A 13,720-nucleotide genomic window follows, 5' to 3' on the forward strand; every position below is an offset into this window, starting at 1 on the left:
TGGTTTCCAGCTTCATCCATGTCCCTACAAAGGACATGAACTCATCATTTTTTATGGCTGCATAGTATTCCATGGTGTATATGTGCCACGTTTTCTTAATCCAGTCTATCATTGTATGTCACTGTGTCTGGAGTGCAGTGACATGATCATAGCTCCCTGCAGCCTTGAACTCTTGGGCTCCAGTGATACACCTATCTCAGCTTCCTGAGTAGCTAGGACTATATGTGGGCACCACTACACCCAGCTTATTGAATATATGGTTTTCATCTCTGCCCATAGGAATTTTGGGGAAATGAAGGGAGGGTTTAAGGCCCCACTGAGCATGCATCACCAGCCTTGCTCCCTGTACATCTCTCTCAAGTGGACCACTTGGTATTCTGGGTTCCCAGAAGTTGAGGCAAGCCAAAGTCCAATGAAGCCCAGGAGTTAGGGGCATTTCTGTTTTCAAATACAGAATTACTCTGACAAACGGCTGTAGGGCCAACTGGGAAAGGACATTTATGTTCACGATGTTACTGCAAGATCATTCTTTAAAGGCATGTCTTCATTCTAGATATCCTGAGTCTAGAAGCCAACTTATTTCCGAGATTGGGTGAGGATCCTCAAATCTTTATGGTAGGACTCAGGTCCGACACCTGTGCACAGATACCACATTTCTTCAGTTCCGTAAATCAAGTAGGAACTTGGTAGACCGCCCATCTATTTCCGCAAATTATTCCATACGGTCAGGGCTGGCCATTTAATTGGTTTTCTACCATGTACCATGAGCTGACAAATTCCTGTCTTATGAGATGTTTTCTACCAGGAAAGATAACAAAACTGCTGTTTCTCAGAGATTGAGTTGTCTGCATTCTTAGTAAACACATGTGCCTCATTTCGTGTACTTAGTTACAAGTAAATATTCTGACTGAATTAAGCACACAAGTCAGATCTACTAGGATGGTTGAAATCTCAAACTTGGAGATTAGCACATTAGTGATAATACCTAAAAGTTTATAGCACAGCTGGTTTTCTCAGGATGCTGCTACAACCACCATAAACTCTACACACTGCCACTCTTTCTCAATTATACTGCACAACCACCATTGCCATAGGAGAATCTTTAAGGAATATGGTTTTCTGTGGGATCAACACACAATTCAAAATCTAAATTGGGCATGTCATAATGGTGAATCGTAGGCCATGTGTCCATGTCTTTGCTGAAAGAGAAGTTGGAAAAATAAATAGCTTGTTATTTTAGTATCTAGAGTGAGAGGCAGTCCCTACCTACTAAGGAGGCTCAAATGTTGGGGAGGGTTGGGATGTAGGAAGGAGGTTCCAATGCTGGAAATTCAGAAAGAGTGAAACAATTACTACAGTGTGGACCGGGCTGTACATCTTTCTCCTTTTGTTGAACCCCATCGTCTTCTCTGCCTCCATGTTTTTTTCTAGATTCTCTTTTCTGAATGATTTTCAGCACCAAAACTCTTCTAAATGAGCATGATAATTATTACTGTTTTCCATACAGTGAAGAAAAATATAATTTTGAATAAAGTAAGTGGCTTTTTTTTTAACTTCAGGGATGAGACCCATAAAGCTAATTATAAAAATAAATAAACATACTCTTATTAAGAACCTGATTTAGACCAGCACTATTCCTATGTACTCATAAGCTAAAAGGCATAAGTCTCTTTCTTCAAGTAGCTTGAATCATTGCAGATACTAACCTGATAGCACAAAGAAATGAAATGCGATATAAAAACCCCAGATGCAAAATAGTTCAGAGACTGAGTCTCAAGGGTGTGCAGGTAATGTGGAAAGTTTTGTTGCAATATGCGTATTTGTGAATTTATTGGGCCACTGAGGGTGAAATGAAAGGTATTTACTTTCATAAAATTGCAGACATTTTATAAAATTATAGACTTTGAGTAGAATAAATACCTTCTATAGATTATCTTAGTTTGCTGGTTATAATAATCTAAACCAGCAGCCCCAACCTTTTTGGCATCAGGGACTGGTTTCATTCGTGGAAGACAATTTTTCCACAGAACGTGTCGGGGTGGGGAGGTGTTTCACCTCAGATCATCAGGCATTAGATTTTCATAAGGAGCACACAACCTATATCCTTCACACACACAGTTCACTATAGGGTTCACACTCTCATGAGAATCTAATATCGCCACTGACTTGTCGGAGCTCAGGCAATAATGCTCACTTCCCCACCATTCACCTCCTGCGGTGCGGCCCGGTCCCTAAGAGACATGGACTGGGGTTGGGCACCCCTTACCTACATCTTAAATTCTCAATGCTCTTTTAGATCTCAGAATTATGTTTCATATTTATATCTATATATTTTGCCAATAAATAACCAGTTCTGTAAAATCAGGCCAAGTGATCTGAATACAGATGTTTTCAACTCTACCTGCTCCAGACTCCCCTAATATGGGTTTATATTGAATAGAACGGTCAGCCTGGGATAGCTGCAGAAATAACGCATGAGCTCTGAGGTTCATGGTCTACCTTTTGTTGTCCAGTCATTTCACCGAGATTACACAACCAAATTCTATCTGGCCACAACTATTCTTGATACCTCAGCTCTTCTTCATGATATGTCTCCTAAATTTCTTTCTCATTATTCTATTTAGCAAATTAACCACCTACACCTTATTTCTTTTATCTATTTGCTGTTGAGTCACTCTATAGATGTTTTGATTAGTTGAAGCTAATTCCCTGTAATGAAAATGGATTCCCCATCCTTATCATCGATAAATTAATAAACCACCCCCTCTCTGATATATAGCTAACTTGGAAAGTTGTTTCCCAATACAGTGGCGGAGGGCTATGTTAGTGCCTGATTTTGCATAATGTACACTCTGATATAGTAATATCTGGATTCCAGGTTTTACCAATTTACTACCCAACTATAGCAATTCTATGCTGTTTGCTCCAGACCTAAATTAATCTCAGACTCCCTTTAGATGTCACAGCTCTCCATCACTGGTGCAGACATAATTCTGAAGAAAAGGTCATGAAGTCATCGTCATGCTTTCCATGAAGGTCTAGTTCCCGGCTCCTCACCTGGTGTGCAACATGGCACCTGAAGAAACGTCACGGCTCCTTTTTGTTTCTGGTCTCATGTTGAGACCAGAGTTCAGAGAACAGAAAGGAAAGAGATTGAACTTTCTATACTATGAGAGATCAATCTATCGTTTGTTAAAGTGATCAGCATATGTATCCTACAGTTGGAAATACATCATAGGTTATAACTTGTGTGTATTTCCACACAAAAAATTATCTGGGCTTTTTTTCTTTGTACTAAATTGGAGGACATACCCATTAGAAGTGGCAATATGTTCCAATTTCTTTTCTCTTACAAATAAATAAATACATACATAAATAAACAAAATTAATGACATATGTATTTCCTAATACCAAGGGCTTTAACATGTGGAATAAACTAATACATGAAGTACAAAATATATTAGAAATAATTTAAGGAGGCAGGTGACAGATACTTAGAGACAAAACATTTGGTTATACGGTTTAATCGCAAACTACAGATTTTTAATCTAAATGGTCATTTGAGTATTCCCCAGTTCTTCTACATCATGAAGGATTTTATGGTACCTTACTGCAGAGTACTCAATATCATTTTTGAAGAAATCATACTGTATCAAGTGAGCTACAATGTAACTGCAAAATGCAGACTGCAGTGTTGCTCTGCTGTGGCTCTGTGGCTTCATGATTCATTCATTTTTCCTCTTCTCTTAAGCCATTTGAGGGCTGGTATCTCAGCTCTAAAAGTCATGCAGAGAATGGGTGGAAAGAATACAAATGCTTCACTGGAGCCCGATTCAGGCTGGGGCAGTTGTTGTCAACACGATGAGGTTGAATGAAATGCATTGACAGTGTGGTAAGGGAAGATGTGTTCTTTAATGCTGCTGGGTCCAGGGATGCCTTACCTTAAGGGTAAAACATTAGATACCATGCTTATCAACACAGCAGCCTGTCATTGCAGTGAGTTACACCTACAGCTTAAGGTAACCAAAGCTGTTGAAAGAATATTGTGCCTGCGTGTGTGTGTGCAGGTGCCCCATATCAAATATACATTGTGTTTTCATAGACATGCACAAATGTGTAAGAAAAACATATACATGTATAAATCTGTGATTTAAAATATTGTGTCAGTATTATTTACAGATTTCTTTCTTCTTAATGTAAGGTAAGGTATGTGGGGGTGAATTTTAACTAAGAATTTATTATTAACACAACTATGATAAACTCATAGGGAATGATGACATGAATATGTGTGTATATATGTGTGTGTACATACATATATATTCATTTAATTTGAACTTTATTTTTTTAAGTGCATTTGGAATTCCTTGGAAGTAATAATATAATGTATATGTAAACGCCTAAATAATACCCAGGAGGTCACGGTTTGACCTAAACACTCGCATTTGCGTGGGAATTTTATTGTGCTCACTTTTTTTTACAGGAATGCTTTGTCCTTTACAAAATGGACAAATGCTCCCACAGTACTGCAGTTCCAGTTCTAGAATCATTTTGGAGGCGCTCTTTACCCCATGGTGACCACAACACGGAGAACCGTCCTTACCCACATGCTGCTTGCCTGGGGAGCTCAGGATCAGTGTCTTACACACAGAAGGATATATGCTCCCATTTTTTTTCCGCCGACTGTAAATGACTCCTATTCTTTGCTCCACAGAACATCCGATGTGGTGCCCAATCAGCTGAAAAAGCTGCACAGACGTCATTAGTTCCGTGTGTGTGTGTGTGTGTGTGTGTGTGTGTGTGTGTAAGAGAGAGAGAGGAAGAGAGAGAGGAGACTGCAGCTGCCTTGCCGCGTGCCGAGTGGAGTCTCCATTAGGGCAGCGCTATTGATTTCTGATTCACACTGCAGCAACAGGGCTAGAGCTCAGAAGAAAAAAATATCACGTCTCAGAAATAGGAATTACAAAGACAAAAATAAGTAGATAGATAGTTTTATACAAAAATCAAGTATCTGTTACCAAAGGAAACCAAAACTGACAATTTAGCAAAATTTAAAGACTGTTTATAACATAGAATAAGATGTATAGGAGAAGTAGAGTAAAATGAGTTTAGAAAAATTATTCGTTCTAATTTTTCAACAATTGTTTTTGAGAGGCGATAATGGTCTAATTTCCAGAATGCCTTGAAAAACCCTGGAATACTCGGCAGAGATGCTGCAAAGTAAAGCTTATTTGAGGGCAATCTTGAAGCTATGCCTAAGAATTTTAAACAACAAAATATCCAAGATTTATTTTTTCAATTGTGTTCGATTATTTTATTAGCTAGTAGCTTTCTCTATTTTAATTCTCTGTGTTGCATAATATCTAGGATACAGTAACAGGCTGGTTGCAAATGCTCGAAACAGAAATAGGTTTCTTCATAGGCTGTGTTTCAGCATGTCCAACTGTGAGCCTGTGAAGCAGAGCATTGGAGTTCTCTCGAGGTCTGTTGCCTCAGATTTGGTTAGAAATTATTGAATCTGGAGTGTAAAAATCTTGTCTGGGCCTTTTAGGCAGCTTGATTTTAAAACTAGCCCTTCTGCCCCAAGATTTATCAACCGCCCCCTCACCCTGTCCCAAAAGAAAAGCTGAAGTAAGTTCAGTGTTAAAATAATGGTGCTGTCAGGCAGGCAGTCTGCATGTGAGCAGCAGAAAATTAGAAGAATAGAACCATCCATTCTCGTTTCCCCCCGCGACATGCACGCGCACATACGTGCACACACACACACACACCACACACACACAGACAACACCAGTCAGTGAAGGGGAAAAAGGGTGATACCTTTTTAAAAAATGAAAGGCAGTAAGCCATTATTAGCAAGAGCTATATTGAGCATGCTTGCCAGACAAGCAGCAAAGCTGAGCTCCAGTTCCGCCCAGACATGTGCCTTGCCATTTTCATTTTAATCAGCCTGCTCAGGATGGCTGCTGATTCATTTTGCAGGATGTCCCCCTGGGAGCCAAGGTGGAAGCCTGAGGCGAGCTGCTATTGCATCAATGCAGCACATCAGAGCGAGAGCGCGGAGGCAGAGGGAGGAGAGAAAGCCTTCAGCACCGCATCCCGATTTCAATATGGCTAGTTAGAAGGTCCTGCATGAAACCGAGTCTATTGCAGAAAACATAATGAAAGGAAAGGAAAAGAAAAAAGTCACATTGTCATTTCATTATCCAACTATTCTCTCCCCCAACCCCTTCTTGCCACCAACAGACACACACACGTACACATTTTACAGTGACCATGAAAGATTTCAAGCCACTCTGTGGAAGTGTGTGTGTGTGTGTGTGTGTGTGTGTGTGTGTGTGTGTGTACTATTTACCTGGTAACTAGCTGGGGTGGTATACCTGATTTAGCTGGAGACTTTGATTTGTAGGACTGACAACCTTATTATGCAGTGAGTTTATTATTGATATTATTCTGCTCTCGGTTGCCATGGCCACCTTGTGAGAGACATTCAATTTTCTCTCTTCCATCATCATTATCTATGAGGCCATCTGTTGTGGAAAATGAATTCAGCCTCATTTGCATGACTGATAAGCAATTTTTTTTTTATCTATTTAACAGAAGGTCATATGCCGGGGATTTGGAGCTTGTGAAAAAAAATGTGGAAAAAAAAAAAAGCCTAGGAGAGGATGAGTGGGAGCGTGTGCATGGGGGTGTGTGGAAGTCAAACAGATCCCTGAGGCCTGCGAGCCTATCGCGCTGCATTTGTCATTCCTGCCCGGGCGACATTTTTTTTTCCCCTAAGCTACTGCACACTAAACAGTGAGAGAGCTTTTCCCTGCAGTCTTCTTGAAGCCCCCCTGGTTTTTCGCTCATTGTTGGTGGGTGCATTTTAATTTTTTCATTCCCTGGACTATGGGTTATGATATCCACACTCACTGAAGACAAAAAGCCACCTTTTCTGCGTCTCGGTGGCATGCATGTGTCTCATCATCCTTTCTAACTTGTGGTGGAACAGGGTTTTCTTCCCTGTCTGTGTGTTTTGAGCCAGCACAGTTACCAAAATTGAACTTGTCTTTCGCTTGTGAGCGGTTGTGGTCATTGTGAGGTACGTGATGTTCGTTAGGTTAATTTTTCGGGGAACTTAGTGAGCAGGATGTGTTTTACCGTAGCTCAAGGGCTGCGGCTGCTATTCCATTGTCTGCTCCTTTTTAAAGTTATTTTTATAGCATGGCTGGTAGCTGAAATGTTCCTGGACTGGAGGCTTTGTAATCCACAAAAAAATCTGTCTTTAAACTAAAATGGGTATTAGGTTGCATGACTTAACTGTGATGTTGTTTATTAAGAAAAAAAGAAACAAAAACAAAACGGGGTGCATGTATGGTGTTTGGAGGATAAGAGGATACTGAAACAAAAACTTCCCAGAGACTTTACTGGATTACTTTACATTACAAATGAAGCACATCATTTTATGCAAAGGCAATTAAAATGTTAGATATTTTGGATGAATTTACCTAATGGTAAGAAGAAAGTTGATTTATATTGTTTAAGTGGAGAAACTCAAATAAAGATTTTTAAATTTAACTTAAATGTTTGAAGTTCATAATAATGAAAGAAAATGTTATTTATAACAGAAATATGTCTTTTTGTAACACCTAAATTAATAAACTAAAAGTTTAAACTCTACACTTTAGTTTTAAGATAGATCTGAATAAAGCAAAAATATATATGTAAATATTTATATGAAAGTTAGCTATATAAAATATAGAGAACAGATTTTGAATTTAGTATTAACCATGACAATTTCTTGTACCATCAAAGCTATATAAGCTAAATAATTTCTAAGTTACTTAGAGTAAAACTATTTTATATAAGAGCCTTTTTGTTCAAATGTTTATATTTTCTACTAAACAAAATTAACGTCATAGACCAAAGCATCCCAAAACTACCCTTACAGGCATGTGAGTGTCTTTCTAATTGTTCAACTTCATTTAGTGTCATGTAGCTTTAAAAATAATAAAGTCATGTCTCCCATACAGATAAAAATGTAATTATTTTTAAAAGAAAAGTGTTTTATAAAATATTCCTTTTCAAAAAAAAACAGCATTGCATTCCTATAAGTTTTCACCTCTCAAGAACTTTGAATCCAAAGTGTTGATTGTAAGTTATAAATGCTACTAAGAGAAACATTCCAGAAAAAAAGGAAGTTTGTTTTTTCTGATTGACCTAAAAGAACATGTATGATTCTATCACCTCAAATGCAGTAAGTTAATTGCTTAAAAGTCTCCTTAAAGTTATACTTGAGTGATAAATTTTCTTTATTAACTAACATAGACCACTACTGATGTGTGTGTGTGATGGTACTTTACTTGATTGCACTTTGAAAACTCTTACCATACTATCATACACTTTTCATAAACAATAACAGTTGTTATATAATCCTTCTGCTTTTAATCAGCCATACTTCTTTATATTTTAGCTTGATTTTCAGAGAAATAAGTTTATTTTAAATATTAATTGTGCATTTAAAGAATTTAAAACAATAAAATTCTGATAGATTATGAAGATTATTTAAAGTGACATCAGCTTTCTCAGAGGACTATACTTTAAGAATCAGTAATATGAGATCTGGATCTATATTATAATATGAAGGATTATGTTGTTGTCTTTTGATCTGTACATATAGTCTTCAGATTCGTGAATCAAAATTATCAACATCTAAAAAAACCTATGAGATAGCACAATTGATTTTTCTCTCCTCCCCACCCCCACCCCCAAAAAGTTAATTACCAATCTTGGTTGGATTCTTCCTTGCCTCCCTGACATTTGACTGCTGCTAATTCACTGATTAATCTCATTAATGTGATTATAGTAGGATTTAGAGTTGGCTGCCATTGTTCTGTAGACAGTGCTATTCAGGCTGAGCACTTGCCACCTCATTCAGTTTTGCTGTGATTTTTCAAAGGCTGGTGGAGTGAGCTATTGTGAGCAGGCTTCTCTGCCTTCCCTTTCAGCACCAGGAGCTGTCCGCAGCTGATAGCGATTGCATTCAACAGTGACTGACTTCCTCCTAGTTTATTGGCAATGTGAAAATGGCTCACTTTCATCACCTTAATGATTGTGCTAGTTGAGGTAGAAGTAGGAGAAGCCTTCATGGTCACATTTGGATGTTTTGAAGATGGTGGCAGCAAAGATATCTATACTTGAACATTTTTATTTAGTAAAGACTTTCCATCTGCCATTATACACATATTTTACTCTATTTCCAAATATTCAAACATATCAATATGTTAAAAATTACTTGTATATATGTATAGTTGTGGGTTGGAAAATTGTAAACATTATTACTTTTCAACTGGAAAATTTTATCCAAATACATGTAATTATTAATAAAATTCATCTTTGAAAAGATGCACCAGGACTATCTGGTGTCACAGTAAGGTAGAAAGTATGCATGACACACAAATTTCAACTTCTCTTGAGTTAAACTTGCATCCAACAGCAGAACTTATGCCAATTTCACAAATTTGTGTTAGAAGCTGAGATCAAGGTAAAGGCCCAATGATTTGTGACCACATACGAGTGGTGTACAAAAATTATTAAAGGAATATGAGTACCTAGTCTTCTTCGGGGTTATAAAAGCTGTCAAAGCATGACCTTAGGACTATGTGGATAGTTTCAGAGAATGAGACTTCTTTAATATGCTGTTTTCACTGTCCCTGTTATGTTTTTCACCTAATTTATTTATTTATTTTTTACTCTCTTGAAAATGTTTCTATTTTGTACCTTACTCTTGAATATACCCAATTATTTCACTGTCTGATGTTTTCTGTCTGCTTTCTGTGTCAATGTTTAGTAGATTAGGGAAAAGAAATAAGTGATTATGCAATTTCAAAGATTTGTAAAGTTTTTCTATTTGTTACAATTATACTTAAAATTAAAAAATTGAATTAATAATCTGATTATTTGTTCAGCTGCTTTTATAAATACTTTACATTTATAATTTTAAAAGCCAATTACTTCTCTGTGAAAAATTAATTTTGTCAAGTAAATAATGTTTTCAAAGTCACATGCATAAACTAGATTTCCAACTCTACCTGTAAGCCAATTTAATTTGAGGGAGAGACATTATTTTAGAAATACATAATATACAATCTGAAAGACTTTGTTTACTTGTTATATATTTTAGTGGATACATTTTAACTTCAAACAACTTAAAGGCTTATTTACCTTTAAATATTTTATATTAAAAAAACTCCTCTGTGGAATTAGAGGGACTAGTCAGATGCTCTTTGATAATGACCACTCTTCTTTGCACTTACAGTTTGGTTTGGCTGGGTGTCCCTTTTAGACCAGGGCTATAATTTTCAATCAATAACCAGTGTTTCCAATGCATGTTGTCCTTTGCCAGGAAGTCTACCTTGATGCAAAGTCTCACCAGAACTCTGTTCAGGAGGCAAATGAATGGTAGACTCAGAAAGAGAGATCTACAGTTTTGGTAAATTTTTATAATCAAATTACTCCATAGCATAATTTGATCGCAATGATGTTATGCATTTTCCTATTTTCAAGTTTTTAAGAGTTCTTTTTTTGAATATCTTCTTTTTTATTTGAAAAGTTGTGTAGTATTCTTTAGAAAGGAGTAACTGAGGATAAACTTGAACAAAAACTTGCAAATAACATATTTTTCACCAAGCTAAGTTTCATCATACTGTATTCTGTACCACAACACAACACCTGACATTGATCTGCATTTCTTCCAAACAAAACTGAAGACAAAAGATACCACAAACTTGAAGAAGAAAATAGATGTAGGTTTGTGTTTGTGTGTGTGTGGTCGGGGGCAGTGTCATACCTACATATCATGGTTGCTGGTATGAAAAAGATATTTTAAATTGGCATACCACCCCCATATTTAAAATATTGCCTATAGTGACCATAACTCATATGAAATAATACAAATATTCTACTTTTATAGTATTTTATTGTATGATTTTTTCTGATATTAGATTATTTAAAGGCAACAGCTATCCATTTTTTCCATCAGTGGGCTATTTCAATGCAATGTGGTTCTGTTTGTAATATCTTTGTGTCTTGTCTCTTCTCTCTCTTTCTCTCCACTTTCCTTTCTCTCTCTTCTGCCCCCTCTCTCTTTAACTTGGTCCCTGTTTGTCTGTTTTGCCACCCTCTCTTCTCTCTGTGTTTCTTTCACACCTGCATTGTTCAAGCATACACAGTGATTTTTCTATGCATGTTTCCACAATGGAAGTGTTTTTGGCTTTGACATCATAATGAGTCCTCAGGGTATCTGTAGAAGTAATCAGAGATGGCAGAGAAAACGTAAGCCAGGTGTTATAAAACTAGAAAGAATGCATGAATGCTTATTTATTAGATAGAGAAAGAGTGATAAGCATTGCTGTATTAGGCTGTTCTGCTAGGAAAATTTTCCTACCATGTACCTCTTTTAAAATAATCTCTGCTCCCCACGTGGTGATTATTGGAAAAGTTGGGGGGGGGATATTTTAGTCTTACTGTAAGGAGTATTGTGTTGTGAGAAGATGGAATGGTACAGGACATTCTCTTAAAGCTTTCCTTGCTTTCAGACTGCAGTGGTGTCTAGCAGGGCTCGATGGGAAGGGAATTGCAGCCTCTATAGTAACCAGTAAGTCTGGTCCCAACACATCAGGGAAGAGCTCGGTCTTCAGAGGAATTACCTGTGAGAGCTGGAAGAGGGTGTTCCTGGTAACTTGGGGCTTCTCTGTCAGTCTCCCCACGGAAACCACAGTCAGAGCTGTGCTCTGTGGAAAGCCTGCAGTGGCTGCTCCCTCGTGCTGTTCTGCTCTCGACTCTCACTCACTGTGGATAGTGGGCTGGTGGAGTGCGGGCGCCAGAGGGTAGGGGTGAATGGAATGGAAACACAGAGGGAACTGTGACCAGCACGTGCGATGGTCTCTCCACGGCAGACAGAGCCCTGCGTGGGTGAGAAGCAGACTGCGGAACAGGATTTGGCTTGATGGCCACCAGCTCTTCCACAAAAAGGTACCTCTTTCCTTTTATTGTAAAGGTTACATAGGATTTTTTTTTTTTTTAATTTGCCTGGTGGTTGCAGCTCCCAGTTCTTCTCTTAAGTACTTCAAAAATAGTTGTTTCTCCACCTGCCTGCCTATCTCCAGCTCTCATTTGATTGCATACACAACACTTCCTAAAGTCTCTTGGTTAGGCGTGTGAACGCGCCAACAATGGACCCTCTCTCAAAAGAGCTTCTCCTTCAGTGTAATGCCATTGTGGGCACTGCTATGTCTGCATGCTGCCCGGAGTTGTTGTTAAACATGAGTCTGTGTATTCAAGGCTAGTTTCCAGGGGCGAGGGTGGGAGGTGCTAAAGTAGCCTTTATGATTTAATGTAGCCTTTCATAGCGGTGAGTGTTATAGGAGAGAGGTTTGCAGAGAGTGAAACGGTATAGTCACCACCAGAGTAAAACATCTATGGCTTGACTCAAGAAGCCATTTATAAAATCAGCACTTTTTTAAGCCAGAAAAAAATGCTAATGAACATCAGGTATCTATGTTCCCTTAGTTATTTTAAAAACCTTATTAGGTCTTGTCTTTTCAAAGAAAACTTTTTCTATATTTTTTTCTTCAAACAATAATAAAAGGTGAAAAATGTTTTAACTTTCTTAGACAAGTAGTTTCATAGCTTTTGTTTTAAAAGAAAGTGATACAAGAAGCTCATACTGAAACAGAATAATATAGTGAGGTTGGCAACCCGAAAACGATTTTAAGAATTGGTTAGAGTTAACTCTTGTGTCACCATTCTTTTATTTTAAGAAGTGACAGGCTTTGGAACCTCTTTTTGTTTTGCTTGAATGTTAACCAGCAATGCCATCTAAAATACTGTAGGTTCAGCTTACTTCTGTGAGGTTTCTTTGGCCACAGCATGAATTTACCATAACATCAATGATAGGGGAGGTATTTTTAGACGTATTGCCTAGCTGGTAGCTGCTAACAGCCTGACTCCGGTATTTACAGTTCTCATCTATTACATTAAATACAGCACTGCTCATGATACACATTCTGCTCTAGAGATTTAGGGGCCTGTGGGTACAAGGCAAGCAGCATACAGCACACATCTCCACTCGTGTCTGACTGTGTTGCAAGCTTGATACACAGGAAGGTTAGAAATTACTGGTTTAATCCACAGCTGTAGCTTGAAAAATATCTAGATCAGCAGTGAAGTTCCCTCCCACCTTAGGATTTGGGGAAGTGGATATGTTTTGTGTTGCTTCAAGGAGGCAGCCTGAGACAGGGTAAGTCAGCAGGATGCTTCCGAGGCTCTTCTGCTGCAGCGATGTGGTCTCTAAGGGAGCGTGAGCCTGATGCACGCAGCACAGGCGGGACTCGCAGCCCGGCGCTGTCTGTCTGCTGCCTTTTGATGGAGGCTGCACTTCACCCGCCCGGCAGAGCGCTGTACGCATGCCCGTCTTCCCTGTCGTTTAGTGGTGTCAACTTATTAATTTCCATCTTCGACTTCAGGCCTGTTAGTTTCCTGTCTGAAAGCATTATTACTTTTGTCCATGTGGCAAAATAATTAGCATACAGATGAGAAGTGGTCCTTTGCCTGGGCGCCGGTAGAGAGAGAAGATGTGCAGTGGAAAGTTGATTGGATGAATGGAGAACAAATGGTGGGCGTTCAAAAGCATTAGAAGAGTTTTGTAGTCGTGGAGCAGGTTGGAGAATTTTCTGGG

The 13,720-nt window shown here is 38.3% G+C and overlaps 1 protein-coding gene across 16 annotated transcripts in view; it reads left to right on the plus strand.

Annotated features, from left to right (window-relative positions):
* Window positions 1-6,701: 6,701 nt before the first annotated feature.
* MYT1L (myelin transcription factor 1 like) overlaps window positions 6,702-13,720 on the plus strand; it is a 560,909-nt gene continuing 553,890 nt past the window's right edge. For 3 of the 16 annotated variants that reach the window (XM_024927654.5, XM_034952513.4, XM_024927660.5), the window contains exon 1: window positions 11,586-12,015. The gene's annotated coding sequence lies outside the window, so the exon portion shown is untranslated. The other 13 variants (XM_034952505.4, XM_055108317.3, XM_055108313.3 and 10 more) reach the window with 10 other exon arrangements.

This window comes from Pan paniscus, chromosome 12, assembly GCF_029289425.2.
Source record: "Pan paniscus chromosome 12, NHGRI_mPanPan1-v2.0_pri, whole genome shotgun sequence".
Taxonomy (NCBI): domain Eukaryota; kingdom Metazoa; phylum Chordata; class Mammalia; order Primates; family Hominidae; genus Pan; species Pan paniscus.